The sequence below is a fragment of the Giraffa tippelskirchi genome, chromosome 13 (genome assembly GCF_054371585.1).
Source record: "Giraffa tippelskirchi isolate mGirTip1 chromosome 13, T2T-mGirTip1v1.2.pri, whole genome shotgun sequence".
Taxonomy (NCBI): domain Eukaryota; kingdom Metazoa; phylum Chordata; class Mammalia; order Artiodactyla; family Giraffidae; genus Giraffa; species Giraffa tippelskirchi.
Genome location: NC_137287.1, coordinates 78,166,856 through 78,185,736, shown reverse-complemented (window position 1 = coordinate 78,185,736; position 18,881 = coordinate 78,166,856). Strand labels below are relative to the sequence as shown.

At 42.8% G+C, this 18,881-nt stretch overlaps 1 protein-coding gene across 35 annotated transcripts in view; it reads left to right on the top strand.

Annotated features, from left to right (window-relative positions):
* The window catches only part of SVIL (supervillin), a 259,115-nt gene that overhangs the window by 70,279 nt on the left and 169,955 nt on the right, over window positions 1-18,881 (top strand). For 22 of the 35 annotated variants that reach the window (XM_081553941.1, XM_081553947.1, XM_081553966.1 and 19 more), the window contains one exon: window positions 13-112. The exons of 2 other annotated variants lie outside the window; for them this stretch is intronic. The gene's annotated coding sequence lies outside the window, so the exon portion shown is untranslated. Of the gene's footprint in view, window positions 1-12; window positions 113-1,214; window positions 1,255-18,881 lie in introns of all 35 variants that reach the window. 11 more of the 35 variants (XM_081553968.1, XM_081553964.1, XM_081553961.1 and 8 more) reach the window with 1 other exon arrangement.

Below are 18,881 nucleotides of genomic sequence, written 5' to 3'. Positions count from 1 at the left end.
CTCCTTTTGCAGGAAGAATTCGAGTAGATGAGCTGGAAGACTGGGAGAGCTGAGACAGGAAGATTTTGAAGTCATTCTCCATCTGAGCTATGATTTAAACATCAGCCTTACGGTCAGTATTTAGAGAGAAATAGAACTATTCTGAAGTTATATATATCATTGGTTTTGCCTGAAATTCTGAGAATACAGTAAAGGACATTGTGAAGGGTGAGTTTGTTTCAATCACATTCAATAAACCAGAGCTCTGAGAAAAGTGAAGGTATCTCAGTGATAAGTTATGGGACCACAGACATCCAAGGGGAGAACCATTCTGACAAATTGGGAAAGTCTGTTTCCCCAGTAGCCGTGTGCTCCAGTGTGTGAAAGAAAAGCCAAGCTTAATATATTGGGGTTTCCTTTTTGAACTGGGCTGTGGACATGACAGAGCTTTTATGGACTCTGAGTTAGACTGTGTGTGTGTGTGTATTCTTTTTTTTTTTAAGTCTTTATTGAATTTGTTACAATACTGCTTCCGTTTAATGTTTTGTTTCTTTGGCCTTGAGGCATGTGGATCTTAGCTCCCCGACCTATACCCCCTGCATTGGAAGGCGAAGTCCCAATCACTGGACCATCGGGAAAGTCCCTGAGTTAAGACTCTTTAGAGGAGGGCAGGGCAAGGGCAACAGAAGCATCTTTCTGGGGACTGTGATGTCTGCCCTGTTGCTCTGGGGCAGAATTTCTCAAAATGTGTTCCATGGAACGCACTTCTCTAGGCTATTAATGCGCTGGAGACAGGGCCATGAAGATGGGTCTGTGCTACAGTGAGTTTGAAAAACATTCAGTAACCTTCCTTCCTGAACAGTCTCAGAAATGAATGAGCCTTGTGACTCTCCATGGGCGTGTGGTTGGCAAGGCTCACCGGAGTCCCGTGGAGCTCTTCTTATATGGCATCCTAAGTCCAATGTTTATATGTTCATTAAGTATGTATTAACACCTGCCACGTCCGTGTTAGATCCTAAAAATACAGCAGTAAATGAGATCAGCAGGGCTTGTGTATAGATAGCAAGATAAGCAAATGAGAGCAATTATTTTTTTCCTCTTTAAAAAAAATTTTTTTTAATTGGAGTATATATATAGTTGCTTTACAATGTTGTGTTCATTTCTACTGTGCAGCAAAGTGAATCAGTTATATGTATACATATATTCCCTCTTTTTTGGATTTCCTTCCCATTTAGGTCTTCACAGAACATTGAGTAGAGCTCCCTGCGCTATACAGTAGGTTCTCCTTAATTACTTATTTTATATATAGTATAAATATAACAGTGTTTGTCAGTCCCAGTCTCCCAATTCACTCCACTACTCCTTCCCCCCTTGGTGTCTGTACATTTGTTCCCTACATCTGTGTCTCTATTTCTGCTTTGCAAATGGGTTCATCTGTACCATTTTTTAGATTCCACACATACGTGTTAAAATAGCAGATGTTTAAGAGAATGGTCTCAGGAGTGAGGGGCCTGGGTTTGAATCCTAAGTACACCACTTACAAACCGCATGAACTTGAACAAGACACTTAACCTCTCTTTCAATGTTGACATCTATAAAATGGTGATAATAGCATCTACCTAGTGAGGTTGTTGTGAGGATTAAAACGATGAATCCGTGCTGGCAAATACTAAACCTTATGCAAGTGTGATCACCATGGATAATGGCTGAGTGTGTTGAAAGTTGTGTGACACGTGTCTGGGGAGGAGGCGGTGGTGGGGCGGGGACTTGGAATAGGGCGGTCCAGCTCTGCCTCGAAGCAGAGACCTGTAAAGAGGAGCAGCATTGAGCTGTGGAGACAGTACAGGGAGCGAACACAGAGGGAACACAGTTGCACACGGGCCTGTCTCATGCACAAGGAGAAGGGGATGAGGCAGAGGATGAGATGGTTAGATAGCATCACGGAGTCAACGGACACAAATTTGAGCAAACTCCAGGAGACAGTGGAGGACAGAGGAGCCTGCCTGGCATGCTGCAGTCTATGGGATTGCAAAGAGTCGGACATGACTTAGCAAATGAACAACAACGATGACAGTGGTCTCATGCAGAGAAATTTGGACATGTGTTGTGCACACTAATTTGGTTCACAAATTCTAACACCTCTTTAGGATTAAATAAAGTAAACAACAACAAACTAGAGTCAAAGCAGACTTCTTCAACCTAAAAAAAGCACCTGTGAGAACCCCATAGCTAACTCCATACTTAATTGTAAAGGACTGAAAGCTTTCCACCTAAGATCTAGATCAGCTTCAGAAATGTTGTGGGATACAAGAGCATTATGTCTAATGGAACAATGTACATGCCTTAATTTTAAAATGCTTTATTGCTAAAAAAAAAAAAAAATTCCATCATCGGAGTCTTGAGCAAGTCATTATCATTTTGCAATAGTAACATTAAAGGTCACTGATCACAGATCACAATAACAAATATATAATGAAAAAGTTTGAGATACTGCAAGAATTACCAAAATGTGGCACAGAGACATTGTGAGCAAATGCAGTTGGAAAAATGGTTCTGATAGACTTGCTCAACAAAGGGTTGCCACAAACCTTCACTTAGCATAAAACAAACAAACAAACAAATGCAGTATCTGCAAAGTGCAGTAAAGTAAAGCACAATAGAACAAGGTGTGGCTGTACTTAGGAATAAATGTAATTAAAGAAATATAAAACATGCTCGTAAAGCTACAAAAGAGTGAACAAAATTTAAAGTCCCAAATAAATGGAAAAAAAATCCCATGTCCACAGATCAGAAGACTTACTATTATTAAAACAACAATACTCCCTAAATTGATCTATAGATTCAATGCAGTCTCTATCAAAATCTCAGATGAATTCTTACAGAAATCAACCAACTGACCCTAAAATTCATAGAGAAATTTAAGAGACCCAGAATAGCTAAAACAATCTTGAAAAAAAAGCAGAATTAGAAGACTCACCCTTCCTGATTTCAAGACTTAATACAAAGATACAGTACTCAAGACAGTAGTTCTGGCATAAGGATAGACATATTAATTTTTGGAATGGAATTGATAGACTAGAAATAAACTCCTACATTTCTGGTAATTGATTTTTGACAGTCGTGCCAAGACAATTCATTGGCAGATAGTGTCTTCAACAAACAATCTAGGACAACTGAATATCAACACACAAAAGAATGAAATTGGATCCACCTTACACTGTGTATAAAAATTAACTCAAAATGAATCAAATTTTTAAATGTAAGAGCTAAAACTACATCCTTCTTAGAAGACAACATGAGTGTTAATCTTCATGACCTTGGGCGAGGCAATTAATTTTTTAAGACATAGCGCCAAAAGCGTAAGTGACAAAAGGAAAATAGGTAAGTTGGATTTCAAGCAAATTAAAAACTTTGGGGATTAAAAGACACTCTCGAGAGAGTGAAAAAACCTATAGAATGAGAGAAAATACTTGCAAATCATGTAACCTAATAACATACTTGTATCTAGAATATATAAGAACACTTACAATTCAAGAAGAAAAAGATAACCTACTTCATAAATGGGCAACTATCTGAAACAGGCAAAGATATGTAAATGGACAATAAGCACGTGAGAAAACTTTCAATATCACTAGCCATCAAAGAAATATAAATCGAAACCAGAAAGAGATACTGCTTCCTACCCTCTATGAAAGATGGAAAGTAACAAGTGTTGGTGAAGACATGGAAAAATTAGAACTCTCATACATGGCTGGTAGGAATGCAGAATCTTTCCCAAGCAGCTGCTTTGGAAAGCAGTTTGGCAGTTCTTAACATAGTTAAACATAGATTTTACCTTATGACCCAGCATATCCACTCCTAGGTATATGCCCAATAGAAATGAAAGCATATTTCTATGAAAAAAACATAACATAGCAGTATTATTTTTTAAATTTTATTGAAGTATAGTTGATTTACAATGTTTGGTTAATTTCTTCTATCAAGCAAAAAGATTCAGTTATATATATATATACTTTTTTATATTCTTTTCCATTATGGTTTATCACAAGATATTAAGTATAGTTCCCTGTGCTATACAGTAGGACCCTGTTGTTTGTGCATCCTATATATAATAGCAGTATTATACACAACTGCCAAAGAATGAAAACAATCCAAATGTCCATTAACTGATGAACAAACAAAATGTTGTATATTCATATGATAGGATGCTATTTGACTATAAAGAGGAATGGAGTACTGATACATCCTATGACAAAGATGAATATTGGAAATATACTCACTGAAAGAAACCAGACACAAATGACTGTGTATTATATGATTCCATTTATAGGAAGTTTCCAGAACAGGCAAATCTATAGAGACATAAAGTAGATTAATGGCTGCCCAGGACTGGATTGTTGTAGGGGAAATTGAGAGTGACTGCTGATGGGTATGTGGTTTCCTTTGGGGGTGATGAAAATGTCTAAAACTGACTTGATAATGGTTGTACAGCTCCATGAATATACTAAAAACCATTGACTAGTACACTTTAAACTGGTGAATTGTATGGTGTGTGAATTATATATCAATAAAGCTGTTGTATATAAGAAAAAAGAATGTTTCTTGGAGGTACAGCTGTCAACACTGGTGATAGTTGAGATTTGGGGAGTGAGGACTAGGAGGGCAGAAAGCATGACTCCCTAATCCTGGTAACTTCTGAGAAGGAGAGGAAAGACTGGGGGAGGGAGGGTTTTCTTTGTTTTTCTTTTTGTGTTTGTTTGTTTGTTCATGAGGAAGGCCAGCTTTGAGACTTGAGATTTCTGTTGTGGACATATAAAGTTTGAGGTGCCTGTCGAATATCCAAAAGAGGTATTAAGTGGATAGTTGAACATGATACCGGAACTCTGAGGAGCAACTCTGACTATAGGTAGGATTTAGGTAACAAGTAAGTTCATCTGAAAGGATGACAACAGAGAGAAAGAGTTTGTTAATGAGGCTCAGGGTGGGATGAGATAGAGAAGAGGCAGCCAGCCAGGGAGGCAGGAAGTGGGAGAGAGCGGGGTCCTCGAGCCCAGGTGACCAGGATGAGGGTAGTGCAGAGGTGGGGACCCCAGACCAGAGTGGATTGAGAAGGAGTGTGCAGAAAAGCTGTGGAAGCAGTGAGGCAGCTGTTTCTAGAAATTCTGATGAGCCACACTCTTGGGGAAATTGCTCCCGGATCATTTCCTGCTTGGCTGAAACACCAAGCGCTGGTAGGGTTTGAGGTCATCTCTTCCATGGGGCCAACTCTTATGGGTGTAAGTCCTATATCTGGGACACTGCCCATTGTAGGCAGAGGTGGGGCAGGAGGGTGGTGCTGGGCTGGAGTCCAGAGAAGGGTCCTCAGACTTTGTACTCTTTGTCCTCTGATGATTTTGATTTTCTTTTATTATTTTGATTGGGAGAAAGCTGAGAGAAGGATTTTATTGACATATTTTTTGAAGTTTAGGTTGAATTGCTTGAAAGATCTTTTATTTGAGCTGGAGAAGGTGTGGAGAAAAGGGAACCCTCCAACACTGTTGGTGGGAATGTAAATCAGTACAGTCACTTTGGAAAGCAGTGTGAAAGTTCCTTAAAAAACTAAAAATAGAGCAACTGAACAACAACAAGAGCTACTATATGATTGAACACTCCAATTTCTGGGCATATATCTGGAAAAGACAAAAACTCTCCTGTGAAAAGATACATGCATCCCATTGTTCATAGCAGCACTATTTACAATTTGCCAAGACATGAAAACAACCTAAATGTTCGACAGATGAATGGATAAAGAAGATGTGGTACATATATACAATAGAATATTACTCTGCCCTAAAAAAAATGAAATATTGCTATTTGCAGCAACATGGATGGCCCTAGAGAATATCATATTAAGTGAAGTCAGTCGGAGAAAGACAAATATTATATGATATCATTTATATGTGAAATCTAAAAAAATGATACAAAGGAACTTATTTGCAAAGAGAAATAGACTCACAGACATAGAAAACAAACTGTGGTTACCAAAGGGGAAAAGGGAGTGGGATAAATTGCAAATTAGAGATTAACAGGTACAAACTACTATATATAAAATAGATACCCAACAAGGCTCTACTGTATAGCATAGGAAACTATATTCAATATCTTATAATAACCTATAATGGAGAAGAATCTGAAAAAGAATAGACGTATGTATAACTGAATCACTTTGCTGTAACCAGAAACTAACCTAATATGGTAAATCAACTGTACTTCAAAAAAAATTAAGGAAGTTAAAAACAAATAATCATCATTTGAAATCAGATTAAAAAGAAAAGACATCCTATAAGCTTTTGTTAATAGAGGCCATGTAGGTCTTTTTAGAACAAAGTCCTGGTTGTGTCTACATCACTGCCTCACGGCTTTTCAGACATCGGTGGATCCCAGCTTTTGGGCTGCCAAGACTACAGCTGATCCTGAAATGAGGTGGAGGGAACAGGGTGATTTTCTCAAAAGGCGGACATAGGAATGCTTGAGTTTGGTATAGTTTCATAAGCCTATTTATAGGAATGCCTCATGGGCAGCTGGCCTTTTGAGAGTGAAGAATGAGTGTATTTCCAGGCAGATCATCCTTGTACACAAATCACTAGCAGCTAGAAAGCGTCAAAGGTATATGAACTGTGGGCCTTACCATTTGCATCAGTGCATTCTTTCCCCAGTGCTGCTTTATTCATTTAGATTGTGTAAAAGCAACTGTTTAAGACACATGGTCCTTCAAGTAACAACCTTCTCTTGAGAACTCGGACTGCTCCTTAGGCTGTTAAGCACTTTGGATGTTTTGGGCAAACATGTCTTGAGACCATGATTAAAGACTGTGCATTTTGGATGAGCCCAAGTGGTGTTTGTTTTCTCTTTTACAAGGAGAGAGAGAGAGAGAGAGTGTGTGTGTGTGTGTCACCCTGCACACTTTGATAAGTCGGAGTTTTAAAGTTGTATCTGACCTCTCTCAGCTCACATTTCTGCCTTTTCTTATATGGAATGTAAGTGGCCGATCATAAAACCTTATTTTTAAAACCCAGTGTTTCCGAACTGGTTTGGCCTGATATGAGAAAATATGCTGGTTTTTCAAGCTCTGCTAAAAGCCTTCTTGTAAGGATTTTTTTCTTGTACGTGTCGTTTAAAAACTTATTTTGATGTGGTTATTGTTGTTTGGTTGTATTTCCTTGTGCATGCAGAGGGCGTGCGGTTTAGGGATTTTGAGGGAAGAATTTTTCAGGGTTACTTTCATGAAAACAATCTTCTTCTGAAAGAAGCATCTTTGTTCTCAAGCACAGATCCACAGGGTTTTTAATTATTATGAGAAATCACTATCAGGAGTTTGCCCTACTTGAGGAAATCACCAGCTTCAAAGAAACCAGGAGTCCAGAATCTGTTTTTTTTTTCTTTCTCCAGCTGTCCTCTGCCCTGGGTTTAGAGATCTCTACTAACTTCCACTTATGGGACAATTAGAGTCTGGTTATCTGGAAGGAATCATTTGAACCTTAACCTGTCATTTTGCCTACAAGGCCGGGCTAAAGGGCACTGTTGATTATCTTGATCTTAAAAGAGTGAAAGAAGATGGTCAAAAGAGAAAAGTCTTGGTGTGCTCCACTCACCGCGGCCCCTGAGAGCAGTCTGCCCTGGTCCCTCATCATGCTCAGGTCTCAAGGTTAGTGTCCAGGTGTCTTATAATCATTTCCAGGGAACTGGACTGCATTTAGCAGGTGCTACCGACAGCATTTCAGATCCATCCATGGAGGAAAACTGATTCCATTTTCTCTGCGCAAGGGTGGGTCTTTGCAAATAACTTTGTTTCTCAAAATCGTCTTGTTTGCCTTGGGCTGCAGCCAGACCTCTCGTGTGGGTGGTGTGTGTTGTGTCACAGACCTCAGCCCGGGAGCCTGAACTTTGCTTTGTCCATCAGATTGGAGAGGTGGGGTGTGTATGAAGCTGGTGGCTGGCCCTTGGGAGACTCCAGGCCCCCCCGCCCAACACACAAAAAGGGATGTTCGTGAACCTGTGTAGACAGAGCCTTTGGGCAGATTTCTCTGAGGTTTGGCACTCTAGGTAACAGAAAGAGAGGAGAAGCCGGGTGAGGACTTCTGGATTTTCTGAGATTACTCCATTTGGCTGCATTTAGAAGCCTCGTTAGCATTTCACAGGCTGGTAGGGGCTTTGTGCTCTTTTCTTGGTGAGGTTGGGGTTGTGTGTATGTATATGTTTGGTGAGGGGAGTGGGCTCTGCTTTTTGAATGTTGATAATGTACTTAGCTTCGGGCATTTTAGCTAACAATGCCACTAGTTTGACTGCTTAAGTGAAAACTAGGGTTCTTGAAAAAAAAAAAAACTGCTGTCCTACTACCAAAAACCTAGTACTGTCTGGCTCTCTTTGCAGGAAAAATAAACAAGCCCATAAAAATCCTTCAGGCATCATTCTTTGTGATCTTTTATTCAATCCAATTTATGATGAATGTCTTATTTCAAATAAAATTTACCATCAAGCAGGAAACAGTAACTGTGGAAGAATATAAATACACTTTTGGACTTTTCTGTACCTTGCCTGGTCCCAGACACACACAAACATACACAGAGACATATACACACAGAGACAGAGACACACACATGCCCTCATAGACACACACAGAGACAAAGACATGTGAGCACACAGACATATATACACCCTACTTGTATTTTGATTTAAAAACAGTAGGTAGCAAGCATCTTGAAGGGCAAACAGAAGGTACAATATAATCAAGTAAACGGTTGAATCGAAATTGGAACAAGTCTGGACTTTTCACTTTCATTTGGATACTATTACTAACTCTCTCTGCTGGGTTTAGGCTTTTCAAACATTCTTTGGCCCTGGGAGGGAGTTGTATAACCATAAAACTGGAGAATCCTGGCCCTAGAATAAATGTTCCTTTAAAAACCCCAAGGACAGAAAATTGAACACAGCTGTGTAAGAGAAAAAGTGAGGTGGGGGGGAAGAAAGTGGAGTGATGGTTCAGGGCTGCGGGCTCCCTGACCAAGTTTCCCAGGGCGTTGGGGCTGTGGTTTCTGGGTGGAAGCTGGGAGCTCCAGTGTTCATTCTGGAAGTTTCAGGGCAAGGTCAGGACCTTCCTTCAGCGAGGTAGGTTCCTGTGATGTGGTGCAGAGTACATCCTGGTTGGTGGCCTGTCTTGTCCTGGGCATAGTCTTTTGTTTTCCCTGGAGACCATTGGGGTTTCCAGTCACTTGCTGAGAAGCCATTATTCCACAAACCTCCCAGTTTCTACTTAAAATTAAACCTCAGAGCCTAAGCAGTTGACACTGGAATTAGAAGATAAGACAAGAGTTTTGAGCCCCAGGTTGCAGCTCTTCTGGCCCCTCAGTCACAGAAATTTCCAAACAATGAGGAGACTTCCAGCGTGTGCCCTTGGGATGAACAGCATGCTGTTGCCTCTCTGATGTTTGCTGGGTGGGTCCCCTTGTTTGGTTTGTAGCCCCCAGGAAGCCATGGCTGTGGACCCCAGCCTCTGTGCAGCCTGGGATTAATCACTTAGCTCTTTGTCAGACCGTGTAATGATGATTCATGCGTCTTCCTCTATAAGATTAGATTACTGTAATTTTCATATCCTGGACTGCCCACTGGGGATTTGAATTAATACTTGTTGGTATAGAAAGCAGGATCGTGTTTCTAGGGAGAAAAAGGCCAAGCTTGCCCACTTGGCCATCAGCAGAAAATATTTAGGGAGGGCCCTGTTCGGAGTGTGACTCGGGAAAGCAGTCCTGTCTTCAGGGCTCACCATGCAATTAGCTTACAAAAAGGCCTGCAGGCCAGGCCTCCCTGTGCGGGGAGTCCAGGTGCCATGGATTTGCATAAGTGATGCTAAAAGATCAGAATGCACTGAGGCCTTTGCCAGGAAGCCCTGCAGGGAAATCAGGCCTCATCTAATAAGGAAACTCTTCCCCAAAGGTTTTGGTATGTGGAAAGGAGGTGAACTAATGCAGGCTTGTGAAACCATCTTGCAGAAGTGAGCAGGACTGTGATCACAGACTAGGGACTCTGTGGGGAGCAGTGAGGGGTAACGAAAAAACTTTTTTACTTTTAAAAATCTCTGTCTGGTACTCTCTCTGTAAAATAGATATTATTCATCCCTTTCCTCCAACAAACATTTATTGAGCTTTTACTGTGTATTGAAAGTGAAAGTCACTCAGTCAGGTCCAACTCTTTGCGACCCAATGAACTACTCCATGGAATTCTCCAGGCCAGAATACTGGAGTGGGTAGCCTTTCCCTTTTCCAGGGGATCTTTCCAACCCAGGGATCGAACCCAGGTCTCCCACATTGCAGGAGGATTCTTTACCAGCTAGGCATTGCTTTTTTCATACTGTTCATGGGGTTCTCAAGGCAAGAATACTGAAGTGGTTTGCTATTCAGCTGGTGATGGACGGAGAAACCTGGTGTGTTGCAGTCTGTGGGGTCGCAAAGAGTCGGACATGACTGAGTGACTGAAGTGAGTGAGGCAGTGTTCAGGGGTACCAGAAATGAAATCGTCTACACAACAGACAAAAATCTCTGTCCTGGTGGAATTCACATTCCCAGGGCATTGGGTGGGAATGTGGGCCATGCTAAGGACTTGGGAGAACCTGGAAGAACTCCTAAATAAGCATCATCCTTTGAGGATGTATCTGCCAACATGTTTCTCCTCTCTCCGCTCTGAGGCGGTGTGCGCATTCCGTGCCACAGATGAGGTTGACAGACATTTCTAATAGAGCCTCCGAAGGGAGTTCTCCCCATGCATGCTACTAAGGAGTCCACGCTGGTGTGACAAGTCCAGCAGATGACTTTGGGGTCTTTGAAAGGATCATCTGCTCTAGACCGAGTCCCTGTTTGAGGGAGCTGAGGTGTGATCCAGGGTTTTTATCTTTATTTCCTGTCTTGTTGTCTCATTAATACTTCTCACTCTGGAACGCCTGGTGCTCACCCACTTGATCTCTCCTTGGATCCCTTTCCACCATCTATATTACACTCTTCTTTCTCATAATTCTCTCCAGTTTTCTCTGGTGACTATGAGACAGTGCTTTGCCTCAGAGTCACAGAATCTCAGGGTTTTAGAACCAAACTGGACCTTGGAGTCAACCTGGACCAGCCATTCTCTGGCCTCTGGACTGAGACCCAGTTGTCACCTGAGGCTGTGAAATGAGAACGATCAGAAAGTGAGTTCTGTTTCAGAACTTAATCAATGGATCTCCATATCGTTCCCTTATTTTCTTTTCTTGAAACTTTTCAATTTTTAGCGTCCTCCACCTACCCCAGAAATCCCTCCTCCTGAACTCGCGTGCATCCTCCAGCCCCCGCCCAGCCCTGCCCCCATGTTGCCGGCTCAGTTGACCCCACCCCCCACCCTGTTCTCCCACACTTAGATGTCCAGACAGTGCCCTCCTCCTCAATGCTGTCACCCCAGCCCGCAACCGTCTCTGCATTACCCTTAGGGTAGGAAGTCACCACCACTTGTGCTGCCAGGATCTCCAGCGGGAGCCACAGACACACTTGAAGCTACAACGCGTAGTGGTTCAGCTTTATAGAATTATTGTACTGTGGTTCCGCTTTATTACAGGTTTATTAGGCTTCTGTGGGTTGGCCCAAGTGTGCAGCCATCACTTAGAGTTGTGTTTCTGGAGGAGAAGGAGGAAGATCGTGATGACGGAAAGCCAGTGGTGGGGAGAGCGCACGCACTGTGCCCCCTCCTCGGGCTGTGTGGGGTTTCGGGGTGTGCAGAGGCCGGGGGACGTGGTTACAGAGCAACCAGCCCCAGTTCTTTGTGTCCTCAGTGCATCTCTGGGGTCTGGGTGTTGCTCCCTGTTCTCCTCTGTAACCTGGTGTAGAGATGGACTCTTACCCCAAGATGGACCACCCCAAGGAGGTCCACAGGGGCGTCATGTTTTCATGCAGAAATCAGGGCTGTCCATTCTCTCTTGTTGTTTGGAATCAGCCAAGGAACCCCCCCCACCACCATTTTTTGATTTTTTATTTTGTATTGGGATATAGCTGATTAACAATGTTGTGATTGTTTCAGGTGAACAGCGAAGGGACTCAGCCGTACATACATATGTATCCATTCTTCCCCAAACTCCCATCCAGGCTGCCCCATAATACTGAGCACAGTTCCCTGTGCTGTACTGTAGGTCCTTGTTCATTATCCATTTTAAATATGCAGTGTGTTCATGTCCATCCCAAATTCCCTAACTATCCCTTCCCCACATCCCTCCCACTGGTGACCATAAGTTTGTTCTCTAAGTCTGTGAGTCTCTTTCTGTTTTGTTGGTAAGTTCATCTGTTTATTTCTTTTTAGACTTTACATATAAGAGACGTCATACGATATTTCTCAAGGGAATCCCTTTTGGTGCTACGCTTTGTGATGTCAGCCCCCTCATGGAAATGAAAGAGCTTCTGGGTCTTCTCCCGTGTACAAGCGCCTCCCTGCACTGCTGTATCATATCCCTCTGAGCCAGTGTCCCCACTTGAGAAGTCACCTCTGCATTTCTACCATGTGATGAATCGACAGCAATCCCATACTTTTAAATCTATAGCAGCCGAAATAGAGTAGGTCACACTCTATACATCTTCCATTACTCTCAAGACTCTGAGTGTGGTGTCCAGGAATGCAGTGCTGGTCCAACCCTGTGAGAGGTTGTATGCCCGCAGCCAGGACTCATAAAACATGGGCCAGGCCTCCCCCTCTCTCCCAGAAAACTCACATTTCATCTGGACTATGAGGCCAGCAGTTCTGCTCCTGCTGCGCGTTGTTCCACACCCATCGCTCTTGAAGCTGCAGCCTGGGAGAGAGGGCTTGGCTTGCTCATCTGGTGTTCCAAGCCAGTGACCTACACATGACCTTGGAGCTTGAAATATTGTCCTCCAAACCAGTGAAGCTCTCCCTAAGCTTTGAGAGGGAGAGAGAGACAGACAGACAGACATTGATTGATTGATTTAGACTAACTGGGAGAGGGTGCTTTATTGGTTGAAAAATACTGTTAACCAAAAAAAAAAAAAAATCCCCCCTTTTTGCTTTTTTAAAATCTACCCATGGTAAAATTTATTTGTCCATGGTCCAGGCAGCCCAAGCTCAGAGTCATGGGGGTGTGTTAGTGTAGGTGTTAAGAGATGACGAGGTATGTTTTGGTCTTTACTCACAGATGTCGTAATCCTAAGTTTATGGAGAAAAAGAAAGTGATTCCAAGGCTGGTCCCATCATAGCAGAAATGAAGACAGACTTCAGACCCTGGTGCTTAGTGTTTTCAACCCCTGGAAAGGAGCGGCTTAAACAAATACTTCTCTTGATTGCTCAAGTTCATCGCCATTTAGAAAGTGGAACTTTACAGAAGGCAGAAGCAGTCAGGCGGAGAACTTTGTTTTGCTTTCTGTGCACTGACAGTTCTGGCTGAAATTCTGACGTCCTCCTCTCTTCAGAAATAGGTGCTTCATGGAGGGAAAACTGGACAGTGAGGCTTCTACCCAAAAGCCTATGAGCTGGCTCCACCTACTTCATTCCCTGCTTATAAAGTGAGGAGTCACTTTGTCACTCTTGTCACTTTCTAACTCCAGAGGGGTAGTCAGTATCAATTAGTTACTCCTGGGGAAAAAAAGAGGAGCATGTCGCTGAATTAAAATTAGAAAGAGACCTAAAGGCATGTCACAGACATTTATTATGTGTAGGGAGTGACAGACACTGCTGGATTCCACGGATGCAGAGACAGATGGGGCCCCTGCCCTTTGGACACGAACAGTCTAGAGGCTGGAATTCACAGAGCATGTTAGGAAGGGCTCATCGAGAAGCAGAGTCAGCGGAGCCTTAAAGGATAAGGCGGGATTTTCTAAGTGACAAGGAAGGGAAGGCATTCTGAGACCAGCCTGGATCCAGCAACCCCAGTCAGTGTGGTTTCTGGTGGTCACCTCTGGGGTGGAGGGGCGCTGGGACGTACGACTGAAGAGGTGGGAGGGGCCGAGTCACAGTAGGGACTTTGGAATTACCCACCAGGCCAGACACTCTCAACCCCCTGTTTGTCGCCAGCACATGGATGTTGTATGCACATGTCACAGGATCCTGGATGTATCCAAATGTGAAGTTGTTCATAAAACAAGACGTGGCAATCCTTTCGAATCACACAGCTATCAGCTACACATCCATCAAAGTAAGTCACCGCAGATCTTGGTCCACGAGGTCATCTCTGTTGTTGCTGTTCAGTCGCTCAGTCGTGTCTGACTCTTTGCGACCCCATGGACTGCAGCATGCCAGGCTTCCCTGTCTTTCACTATCTCCCTGAGTTTGCTCAAACTCATGTTCTTTGAGTTGGTGATGCTATCCAACCATCTCATCCTCTGTCACTCCCTTTTCCTCTTGCCCTCAATCTTTCCCAGCATCAGGGTCTTTTCCAATGAGTAGGCTCTTCGCCATCAGGTGGCCAAAGGACTGGAGCTTCAGCTTCAGCCTCAGTCCTTCCAGTGAATATTCAGGGTTGAGTTCCTTTAGAATGGACTGGTTTGACCTCCTTGCTGTCCAGAGGACTCTCAAGAGTCTTCTTGTGAGTCAAGTGCAATTGCCTCAGGATTCATGTGTAACCTGATCCCTTTCCCCTCCTCCTGATGAATATCTACAGGAGGGTGAAAGTGCGTCTTTTGTGGGGACATGCTTACATTTACTCGTCAAGAACCTCAAATTCACAGAGCTTGTCACATGAGCCTCCATCCAGGAGAAGTAACTGGCTGCCCAGGGAGACAGCACGAACCAAGTCCGTGCCGAGAACTGCTGGTGGGGCGAGTTGGGAGATTCCCCCAGAGTGATGCAGTCAGGCTGCTTCAAACACATTCTGGAAGGAGTGGGGAGGATGAGTTTGAGGAGGGAAACACAGTTGGAGGCCCTTGCAGTAGTTCTGAGGAGAGGCAGTTAAGAGAAGGGGTGATGAAGTAGAAGCAGGGAGGAAGGCTGAGCTCCAGGCAGCAGGATGTGGTCCTGGCTGGAAGGGAGGATCTGGTGCTGAGGCTGTGATCAGCCAGCCAGGAAAGCAGGAGCCAGGGTCAGGATGGGAGGAGAGGAGCATAGCATCATTTGTCTCCTGTCTCATATCCTGGTTTTCTGAACTCCGGGGAATCAGCACCATCCAGAATTCTGCTGAGGGGGTTACAGAACTCACTCTGGGAGAAACAGAGATTTGGTGGCTGTGGAAATGGGCAGAGGATGTCAGACGCCGTATAGAGGCCAGGTCCACCAGGAGGGCCCATGGTTGGGGGAGCAGTTCCTGGGATATGGAGGGAGCTGGAATCCCATTGTAAACCTGATGGGGCAGGGACTGGGGTCGGGTCAGGGAGGAGACGGTGGTTTTGGAAGATGAGTGATAAGGAAGGGAAAAATAAGGTGTGCACTGGCTTGAAGATAGAGGTGGGCTGGAGGAACTTGGGGAGCTGGCGATGAGAGAGGGAGGAGCATGGATATTCCTGGGCTCAGGCAGCCCTCGTTCAATGAACTGAAGACAAGCTTCATCTTATACCTGCATTACGTGGCTTCCCCAGAGCTGATCCTTTACTAACACAAAAGTCCAGCACAAGTTAGTTTGGCTCTTCAGGAGGGTCATTCAAGGCATTTGGGATCTAAGTTTCACATTCTGGCATCTGAGAGGATAAAGAGCACTGAAGGACCCTCAGATGTCCTGTCCCACCATACAGAAGGCTAGATTTTGATCTTGTCTTTTTATTTTCAAGAATGATACCTCCAAGACTATAGAACTCTTGACTCTAAAAACCTATTTTCTGTGTTTGTAGTGGGATGAAATTTTGAGATGACCGGGTCTCCTGCCTCTCTGAAGAGGGTTCTTGTTTCTCAATGGTTGATCAGGTTTTGAAAATCATGTTGAGCAGTATTGAACTGCTGAAAATGAAGGGGAGGGATCCTGTTGTTTATTAGATAGGCCCCAGGAATTAGAGATGCTCTTTTCAGTATCCAGACAACCTGCCAGATAAACATGCTTAGTTGGAAAGCAATGCTTTCCATTTCTTCTTCTGTATGAAAAACTTTACTTAGGGCCATGACTTTCCATCTTGTAAGGGAAAAGAAACATTTCCAATTTGAATTTCTTAGGGTGGCATTGATGACAGGCAAATCCACTTAGATTTACTCAGAGTACAATTATGGTCAGTAACCCAGTTACAAATGGGTTGCATTTGGAAGTTTCATTTGAAGTAGATTTTTTAAAAATGTTTAGACTTTTAATTTTGAGATAATAGATTCAGATGTGCTTGTAAGAATTACTACAGAGAGAGAGAGAGCACTGTGTACTTTTTACCCGTTCACCCCCAGTGGTAACATATGGCAAAACTGTAAATAAAATAACATCATCACCAGGATACTGGGTTTGATGCAGTCGGTAGAACAGGGGAAGAACCGTTCATGCTGCTCTCACAGCCCTGTCACCCCAGCCCTAGCCTCTGCTACGTCCTCCACGTCTGCACATTATCTTTCAGGGAATGTTGTAGAAGTGCAACCATACAGCATCTAAACTTTGGGGATCAGCATTCTTTCACTCAGCACAATTCCTCGGATATTCTTCCAGGTTGCTGCAGATACCAGTAGATTGTTCCATTTTATTTCTGAGCAGACTTCCATGGTATGGCCACACCAAATTTTTATTTAGCTCTTCATCCATTGAAGACATCTGGCTTGCTTCCAGGTTTTGTCTATTGTGAATAAAGCTACTGGGAACATTTGTATTCAGGATTTTTATGAAAATAAGTTTCCATTTCTCTGGAATATATGTTCAGGAGTGCAGTTGCTAGGCCATATGGTAGTTTGGTTTGGCAGGTTTAGTTTTTGAAGAAACTGCCAAACTGTTTCCCAGAGTAGCCGTGCCATTTTATATCCCTACCAGCGATGTGTGGTCGAGTTTCTCCCTGCCAGCGCTTGATGTAGTCAGTTTTATTTAATGTTTGCCATTCTGATAAGTGTGTAGGGTTATCTCATTGTTTTAATTTGCATTTCCTGAATGACTAATGGTGTTGAACATCTTTTCATGTTCAACATGAAATTTGCCATCTGTCTTTCATCTTCTTCGGTGAAATGCCTCTTTGTATTTTTTGCCCATTTTCTAATTGGACTGATTGGGGTTTTTTCTTTTCTTTCTTTCTTTTTTTGCTATTGATTTTGAGAGTTCTTCCTGTGTTCTACATAGCTGTCCTTTTTCAGATATGTAACCACAAATATTTTCTCCCATTCCCTAGCATGTCTTTTCATCCTCTTAATGTGATCTTCTGAAACAGCAGAAGTTTTGCATTTTGATGAATCTAATTCATCATTTTTCCCTTTTATGTGTTGTGTTTTTTTAAAACTTTGGTTTATATTCTTTTTAAAAATTTTATTTATTTTAATTTCGGCTGCTCTGGGTCTTGGTTTCTGCATGTGGGCTTTAGTGAGCCAGAGCTCCTCTCTAGTTGTGGTGCTTGGGCTTCCCATTGTGGAGGCTTCTCTTGTTGCAGAGCATGGGCTCAGAGCGTGGACTCAGTAGTTGTGGCACACGGGCTTAGTTGCCCTGTGGCATGTTGGATCTTATTGGACCAGGGATTGAACCTGTGTTCCCCTGCAATGGCAGGTTGATTCTTAACCACTGGACCACTAGGGAAGTCCAGGTCTAAGACACTAAGTGCTTTTGGTGTCGAGAACAAGAACTCATCTAGGTCCTAAAGATTTTCTCCTGTTTTTTTTTTCCCCCTAAAAGTAACATAGTTTTGTATTTTACACTTCACGGTTCACTTTGGCTAATTTTTATATAAGGTATGAAGATTAGATGTAAGAGGTTTTTTGTTTGTTTATTTTGGTCTCAGTTCAGTTCAGTCGCTCAGTCGTGTCTGACTCTTTGCGACCCCATGAACAGCAGCACACCAAGCCTCCCTGTCCATCACCAACTCCCAGAGTCCACCCAAACCCATGTCCATTGAGTCAGTGATGCCATCCAACCATCTCATCCTCTGTCGTCCCCTTCTCATCCTGTCCTCAATCTTTCCCAGCATCAGGGTCTTTTCAAATGAGTCAGCTCTTCGCATGAGGTGGCCAAAGTATTGGAGTTTCAGCGTCAGCATCAGTCCTTCCAATGAACACCCAGGACTGATCTCCTTTACGATGGGCTGGCTGGATCTCCTTGCAGTCCAAGGGACTCTCAAGAGTCTTCTCCAACAACACAGTTCAAAAGCATCAATTCTTCAGCACTCAGCTTTCTTCACCGTCCAACTCTCACATCCATACATGACCACTGAAAAAACCATAGCCTTGACTAGACGGTCTATGTCTGCCCATTTGCTCCAGAACCATTTGTTGAAATGGTGTCTTATGTCAAAAATTAATTATACTTGTGTGGTCTATTTCAGGATTCTTTATTCTAATCCATTATTGTAGCTTTTTAGTGAGGCTTAATATGGGAAAGATTACTCTCACTTTATTCTTCTTTTTCAAGATTGTTTTAGCTACACTAAGGCCTGCCTCTCTTCCTATAAACTTTAGAATAAGCTTATCTTTTTCTACCAAAAATTCTCCCTGGCATGTTGATAGGAATTGCATTAAATCTAGAGATCATTTTAGGGGAGAACTGACATCTTTACTGTGTTGACTCTTCCAACCCATGAACAGAGTGTATGTGTATTTGTTTATTTAGGTTTCCTTGGTTGTATTTTATCAGCATTTAAAAATTTTCAGCATACAGAATCTGTATATGTTAAGTTTATATCAAAATATTTTTTGTCATGATTGTAAAAGCACTGTGTTTTAAGTTTGGTTTCCACATGTTCATTATTATTATAAAATAGTTTCCAAAGAATGTAGTTTCTCTTAAGACCAATGTCATGTAGTCATAGTTTTTAGATTAGCTC